The sequence below is a fragment of the Pteropus vampyrus genome, unplaced genomic scaffold (assembly GCF_000151845.1).
Source record: "Pteropus vampyrus isolate Shadow unplaced genomic scaffold, Pvam_2.0 Scaffold196, whole genome shotgun sequence".
NCBI lineage: Eukaryota > Metazoa > Chordata > Mammalia > Chiroptera > Pteropodidae > Pteropus > Pteropus vampyrus.
This window is the reverse complement of record NW_011888977.1, coordinates 524,814-533,426: the sequence shown is the minus strand read 5'-3', so window position 1 is coordinate 533,426 and position 8,613 is coordinate 524,814. Positions and strand designations below refer to the sequence as shown.

Genomic DNA, 8,613 nt, shown 5'->3' with positions numbered 1-8,613 from the left:
TATATTCCAGTGAAGCATTTCTCAATCACCTGGGGCAATGGTTAAAAACACAGATTTATGGGCCCCACTCCAAGTTACAGAATTAAAATGTCTACAGTTTAGACCTGACTACGTAAGACCTGGGAATCTTTACTCTTTGAATTTCCCAGGTGGTTCATTTGTCTACTAAGCCATTATAATAGATTCCAGAGCTGTGCTACAATTTCGTTATTGCTAATGATTTCTCAGCAATGCTACCAAATAATATTGGTCAATTACAAGCCAATAAGGTCCTCCCTTCAAATTCTAATCCATTTCAGTTACAGCTTATTTTAACCCATCTGTTTTTGAAATCTCTCTCATTCAATTAATTTCCCTAGCCCCTCTGATGTCAACACAGCAGGTCTACAAAGCATATGTTCAAAGTAATACTAGTTTCTCACCCAAAAACATACAAGAAATAAAAAGAGTATGCAATGTGATTTGTTGTGTTTTCTGATAATATAACATAACAAAAAAAATCCCAAATAGGAGAATATTTTTAGTAGAAAGGCAATTTAATGTTACCTATTTCTTAACTCTATAAATAAAATATTTTAGCTCAAACGGTCCATTGAAGTTGCCTCTCAAAGAAACCACAATATAGTGAAAAATACTTGCTGCTAATCTTGACATTTGGCCCCAAATAGAGATCAATTCCCAGTTTAAACTTACAGGCAAATAATTAATAAAGAACAGGCTGTGTGATGGAATTCAACTACACCATGACCCTGACCTAGAAGGCAGCATTATTGTAACTATTTCTAAGAATTACAATACAGAGCCATGTGTCAGTCACATTACGATTTACAAAATAACTAACAATGGATTTGGCATTAACTTTACAATAAATTTAAGCATCATCTCTACAGACAAGGATCTAATTCTACTGCACATGAAAGGAAAATATACATTGCTATTCTCTTAAAGTCCTAATGAATTATAAGACTTAAATTTAAATTATTTTTAGAAAATCATCTCCCTTACACTTACTTGTGCCAGCTGAGGTAAATAGCTATTCCCCCCCAAAAGCCCAAACACAAACATACACACATACATACACTCTCTCTCATTCATTTACTCATTCTCTCTCTCTACCCCCTGCCCCATCCTCCTACTTACCCCCACTCTACCCCAGCTGCTTGTACAGTCAGGAACAATATAGCTACATTGTTGAAGTGGCATAAGACTTTCAAGTGACATAAGACTTTCAATGCTACCTGTCCACAATCTCTCAAACTGGATTCTTGCACTGATGGGTAAAATCTCTGGCATTCTTTTTTATTCCATCCTGTATCTTGAGCTGCTGAGGGCAGAGGCAGGATTTTACTTCACTTTAGATGATGCCTTACCTTCCCCATCTCCAGTGCTTTGCAAAAAGGAGGTTCTTGATAAATTACTACTGGTGACCCTTTAAGTCAATTGCCAATTCATCAAATTTGTTTGGTTTTTCTACCCAAATATAGTAACTCGCACTTCTGTGATATATACTGCTTCGCTAAGAATAAAGAGCCAATTAAGAAAATACATATTTTACCTAAAAGTGAACACAATAATAACTTAAACTGTTAGAGAAATAAATCCACCCAGCTCAAGGCCATGCTATTCCTATTTCATGTGCTACAGACATAAACTGTCGTCTTCCAGTACCTGCCAAAGCTTCCAGTGGAGCCCTGGTTTGAATAGAGGGAAGGCCACACAGACTCTTGTGTGGAAATCACCAGGCCTTCTCCACCAAGAGGAAAAATATCTGAGCCACCTATACGTGGCTTGGTATTTAAATGATAAAGAAACAAAGAACATTTAAACATCAAGACAGCAGCATTCAACAACAAGTGGCACAAACTTCAGTCACAAAGACTATCAAACCAAACTAAGCTATTTTAAAAGAAAATAAAAATAAGAAATAATGAAACAGGCAAGAATAAAACACTAAGAGCAAAATAAATTTATACATAAGACAACTATTTTTCAAAATTCTTGCTCTGCTTTGGATGTTCTGTTTGCCTCCCAGCTATAAACACATTCTTCACACATGCTGGGAATGCTGCGGAAAACTAGTCAGCATTCAGAGGCTTAATCCACAGTTCCAGCGCTGTGCCTGTAGGCTGAATAGTCAGCCAGTCATTTGTCCTCAGGAGAAGTTAGAGGTTGAAATGCAAATATGCAAACAACAGAGTTCTTTCCCCAAAATAGCCGGGAAAAGCATGATTTCTATTGCTATTAAAAAAAAAAAAATGGAAAAAGGCGCTGGGGGCAGAGGCTGGAAGCTTGCAATCTTAAGGATTTGTTTAAGCATCTTAGTATAACACAATTTTGAGGGAGAGAACAATGGAAAAGAACAACACACCTGTCCTAGGTAAAATCTGTACTCTGGAGAAAAGGTTGACATATGTGTGACAGTTGATTTACCAGGCTCACTAAAGATTTATTGACTTATCAATCAGTGCCTCGGGCACTTGATTCTCCCCAGGGGAAAATTAACAATCCAGCTAAACTAATAAATTCTACTATGAACTAAAATGAATGCAAGAATCAATCCTGTCACTTCGTGCGACATCGAATTACAAAAAAAAAAAAAAAAAGTCTATCCTTTTGGGGATCCCTAAAATTAAAAGTTATTTAACAAAAGAAATAATATATTAAATAATCATAATTAAAGCCAATACACATTTTTAAAGGATGAGTTTAGCATGCTTTCAAGGAGATAAGGTAATCTCAGAAACATATTGCATAACTACGTTAAGAACATGATTTTTTTTTAAGTCAGACTACCTAAATTGACTGCTACCTCTACCACTTAGTAGATGAGTTCTCTTGGGCTCGTTTCCCTAAGCCTCCACTTTGTCATCTGTAAAATGGGGAGATACAGTTTTCTGTAGAAAACTGAATAGTGATGATGAATGTAAAGCACCTGACAGTATAGTTGGCATACAGTCAGCTTTCTATTATGATGATTCCATTTTTATTAGTGTCATTCTAAAAATCATATAAAGTATAATACTGTGATGATGGACTGCAGCACACACAGGCATTAGAGCTGAAACGGTTCAGAGTACAAAGTACCTTTCAAGCTTTTGCAAGGGCCTTTCAGTGTCAACTAACTGACAGCTTGAAAAGATCTACTAACTTAATACATATTAAACTTTCTTTAGTATTACCCATTGATCAAAAAAATTAACATCTATGAGAATGTTCCAAAGGAGATCGGCAAACCACAGTCCATGAGCTTAATTTGGCCTATGATCAATTTTTACAAAATCTTATTGGAACACAGGCACACCCACTCGTCCAGACATTCATTGCCCTGGCAGTTTTGGCACAACATTGACAGAGTTGAGTAGCTGTGACCCAAATCATATAGCCTGCTGTTTTAACCGTATTACGTTGGGTGAGGTATGGTGAGGCCAGATAGACCAGGAGAGAAACTGAAAAGAGTTTTACAGGTCTGTTACTCCTAATTCCCTGCAGGAGAACACAGTACATCATGTAGGGCCACTCAGGGGAAGCACTGGGTCGATCACAGGGACAAGGGGAATTGTGAGCAAGTTACCTGTATAGTGCTGTCCATGGAGAGGAAATGACGAGACAGGATAGGCAGGCTTGGCTAATTTGAATCATTTCAAGGGGCTCTGTGACATTGGAGCTGTCTTTGGTTGTCAAGTATATGGCTCCGGGGGCACACAGTGAGAGCCTGATAAGGAGGTCATTGGCAACCTGGACTTAAATGGCTGCTCAAGAAGAAGAGTTTATCTACCCCTATTCAGGGCCTCCAAAGTGGGTCAAGACAGCATTTTTAAAAACTCTTATTATACCCTCAAAGCCTAAAATATTTACAAAAAAGCTTTTACAAAAAGTTTGCTGACTCCGGGTCTAAAAAGGAAGTCCGGACATCCAGTTTAAGTTGCAGGTAACAACCCCGACCTTAAATGTGCTCTCCACAAGTGCTTACAGAAATAATTCAGGGAATTTAAAACAAGTAAAAAGCTGAATCCATCCTGAGAGTGAAGGAAAGATGCCCTTAGAAGTCATGGTGTCAGTTTTCAGTCCCACAGGCCACAGCGCATCCCAAGACTCACTTGATGATCAGGGTAAGAGGACTGGATACTGTGGCTATCACCATGGCAATGCAGCCAAGAACTCAGGCTCTGAAGTCTGACAGACCCAAGTTTAAGTTTTAACTCCACCACTTATCAAGACTGTGCTCTTGAACAGGTTACCTGTTATCTCCTGCTGCATAATACATCATGCCAAAACTTAACAGCTGAAAATAATTACCTTTCATTATCTCAAACAATTTCTGAAGATCAGCTTAACCAGGTGGTTTGGGTTCAGGATCTCACAGTGTTCCTTACCACATGGACCTCTCCATAGGCTGCCTAAATATTCTTATTAACACTTGCTCCAAATCAAGTGATCTGAGAGAGAGGAAGAAAGCAAGACAGTGCCCAAGAAGGAAACCACAGTCTTTCATATTCTAATCTCAGAAGAAACATATCCTCACTTCCGTTGTATGTTATTGATCCCACAGATCAGCCCTGGTATCATGTGGGAGGGAATTTCCACGTATATAAAGACCAAGAGGTAGAGATCATTGGGGACCATCTTGGGGGCTGGACACTGCATTTACCTAATTTATCCAAGTGTCATTTCTATCATCTGTGAAGTTGTAATAATAACTGTATTTGGCTCACAAGATAATTTATAAGGTTTAAGTGAGAGAATGCATGTAAAGCCCTATTGCAGTGCTTGGCACTCAATGAAGCACTCAATAAATGCTAGCGATTATTATCAACCTCATTTTTGTTATTTCTACAGCTGCTACTTCCATAACAATAACAGAAGATAAAGACAATCTTCAGCAGCACACAGGGAAGTTCCCTGCCCTTGGTTGCTTCCAGGAAAGCTCTCTTTCTACTCTACACAAGCCATTGTAACTCTGTCTAGAAAAATAAACCCTGAGCAAATCCAAACTATTCTCTTCTCTCATCTTGACCTGAAAGATTTGAAACAAGCACTCACAATATAATAACTCATCAAATATTTAAGCATTGATCAAACATAGTTCCCTCACTAGAGATGAACCAAAAAGCTATCCGAGAGTAAAAAGTTCAGTAGCTTAAGATGAGGGGGATTGCCCCCTTCTAAAATAAACTCATAAGAAATTGAAGAAACTTGAGAAAACATCAACTTGAATATTTAGGACATTTATTTATCCAACAAATATTTATAGAGCAATTGCTGTGCATTAGGCACTATTCTAGGAGCTGGATAACCAACTTGAATACAAAAGACAAAAATAGCTGCTTTTATAGAATTTGCAGGCTAGTGGGAAATAAGCAAATACAAAAGTAGTTAAAAAAAAAAAGAATGGAGTAAGTAAGGTGTAAGGAAGCAAGTGGATATACTAGAGAAGTATTAACAGGAGATATAAATTTGGACTGAATTTTGCTTTGCAGACATTAAAAAACTGTAAAGCTAGAAAGTTTAATATAAATGTGGTAATGGCATGAAACAAAACAGATGAATCAATGAAAGAGAATTTAAGAACCTAAAAAACAAATCCAAGTAGCCATATGTATACACACACACACACATACATACACATACATACAAATACGATAAAAGTGACATTACCAATAATAGTAATAGCATAAAATGCTTAATAAATGCTATTAAAAATTTTTAAATAAAAATAAATAAATTCTACTAATATAATCTATTAAATGTTTAGGAAAAAATAATATTTTTTGTGTTACACTACAGGCAAAAATGAATTACAGGTGAGTTACAGGTGTAAATTTTTAATGACAGGACCAAAATATATGAATATTTATAGAATCTTAGGTCAAAACCAAGAGCAGAAATATAAAGAAAAAAAGAAATTATAACTAAACTTTATACTTCAAAGCATCATAAACAAAATAACAAGAAAAAGTTAAATGCAAATGTAGTTCCATAGTGTAGTGGTTAGCACGTCTGCTTTATATGCAGAAGGTCCTAGGTTTGCGCCCCAGTGGAGCCAAGGTCCATGGTCTACAGCCATGCCATCCTGAACAAGCCCAATCCTGTCTGATCTCGGAAGCTAAGCAGGGTCAGGCCTGGTTAGTACTTGGATGGGAGACCACTTAGGAAGACCAGGTGTTGTAGGCATAAATAATAATAAATAATAAAAAAAATAAGAAATATTAAAAAATAAAATAAAATATTAAAAAAAGAAAAAGTTAAATGCAAATTATAAACTGGGATGATCACTTCTAATACATATACAGTTCTAACATATTCCCTATTATATGTAAAGAATTCTCAAACATGAATACAAAATGCATGTATACAAATGTGTATGTGTGTATGTATGTGTGTATATCTATCCACATATTTCCTAGCAATGTCCACTGAAAAGGTTTAAAAGCAAAACACCCCAATAGCAATGAGTATATCTAGTGTCCATACCTTGGTCACTAATACCATTCCACATTATAAAGAGTCATGGATCCTTGGAGAAATAAATGAATTCTAGGACTGAGAAGGTTTATAATGAGCCTGGAATATCTTGTTAGAGCAGAAAGTAAGGAACGCTCCCCAAAATTAATAGAGGCTCAGAAAGACATAGGGGCCAGATCAAAGGAGTTATCACAGTTACTATTATTTTGAGCACCAAAATAATAAGTGCAAATTAATTATAAACTGTCGAAAAAAAGAAATTCATGAGTACATACGGATGATAGACAGATGACAGAGATAGTTGGATGAGGAATGGAAAAGCAGACAGGAGTAGAAAGGATTCTTGCTTACAGCATCAACTAGATGCTGAATACCAACTAGAAAACATGGAGAGAGCACTACTGTTGAAAAATGATCATTTTGCAACCATGGTAAAGATTCGTTAGGCAAAGATCGATAGATGCTAAATCCGAGGGGAAATTTTGATGAGGAGCAAATATTTGCATAGTCTTAAAGTGTCTCTTCATCAATGGCTTATTAGTTTTAAAGGGGAAAATAGTTACTCTCTAGTGGAGAAGTAGGACAATCGCTTGATTAGATCATCAAAATTGCCATCGCTATTGTGAAACTATGAATGTGCTCAGGACACATATTATGTAAATAGTATTCCAGCCAAGAATGCATTTCTTAATGCAGTCATGAAGAAACTTCAGAGATATCCCAAATGAGGAGCAGTCTAATAAAAAATGAGGAATCATATACTCACAATGATCTGAATGTTTGTGTCCCCCAAAATTCCTGTTAGAAACTTAACCCCCAAGGAGATGGTATTAGGAGGTGAAGCCTTTGGGAGGTGATTAGGTCATGAGTGCAGAGCCCTCAAGAATGGGATTGGTGCCCCTATAAAAGAGGGCGACAGAGCTCCCTCCTCCCTTCCACTGTGTGAGGACACAGTGAAGAACTCTGCCTCCCAGAAGTGGGCCCTCACCAGAACCCGACTATGCATGCACCCTGCACTTCTAGGTTCTAGAATTGTTAGAACTAAATATCTGTTGTTTGTAAGCCACCAATCTGTGGTATTTTGTTATAGCAACCCAACCAAACTGAAACAATATTCTTTTAAAATGTCAATTTCATGTAAGACAAAAGCTGTGGAAATGTTCCAGATTAAAGGATCCTAAAGAGATATGACAATTAAACGCAATATCCGATCTCGGCTGAATCTTGATTTGAAGGGAAAACATGTTATAAAAGATATTATTGGGCCAATTGACAATACTGGGATGCTGACAGATTAGTTGAAAGTATTATGCAAATTTATCAAAGTTGATAATGCACTTTGGTAATGTACAAGAACATTCTTATTCTTAGGTAATATACACAAAAGTATTTAGAGGTAAAGGGCCATACCATATACAACTTTACTCTCAAATGTTTCGGGAAAAAGATATATAGAGAATTGATAATAAAGAAAAATGGGCAAAATGTTAATAATATGTAAATTGTGTAAAGTATGTACAGGTGTCATTTGTACTAGATCTAGACTTGCAACTATTCTGTAAGTATGAAATTATTTCTAAATGAAAATTTGTTAAAAATCAGGAAAAAAAACAACCTAATCAGAAAAATCAGCACAGAACGTAAACAGACAATGCACATGAGTAAATATATGAAAGAATTTTTGGCCTTAGTAAGAATAAAAATGCAAATTAAAATGTCTCTCACTTCATTTAAGTCTTGCCATGTCACCTTCTCATTAGGCTTACCTCAACTTCTCTAACTAAAACTGCGCCCTCTTCACTCCTATGCCTTACTCGCTCTTTTGTTTTTTCTGTAGTACTTATTGCTTTCTAAACTACTAAACAAATTTATTATGTATGTTTGTCTCCTCCCTTAGAATGTAAGTGTCATGAGGCCAGGGGTCGTTCTTCTTCACTAATCTACCCCAGTCCCTGAGAATGATACCTGGAACACAGTCAGCAACCAATACATATCTGTTGAATGAATGTCGCAGATTAATAAAGTTTGAGGGTTTTTTTAAGTAATAATACCTATGGTAGACAAGTCTGTGAATAACCCAGACTCTCCCATGTACTGCTGATAGGAGAGTAAACTGATTAAATGAATCATGTATATTCATACTATAAAATA

The 8,613-nt window shown here is 36.4% G+C and overlaps 2 pseudogenes; both read left to right on the top strand.

Annotated features, from left to right (window-relative positions):
• The window catches only part of LOC105299924, a 128,346-nt pseudogene that overhangs the window by 89,215 nt on the left and 30,518 nt on the right, over positions 1–8,613 (top strand).
• Positions 6,053–6,171, top strand: LOC111746652 (annotated as a pseudogene).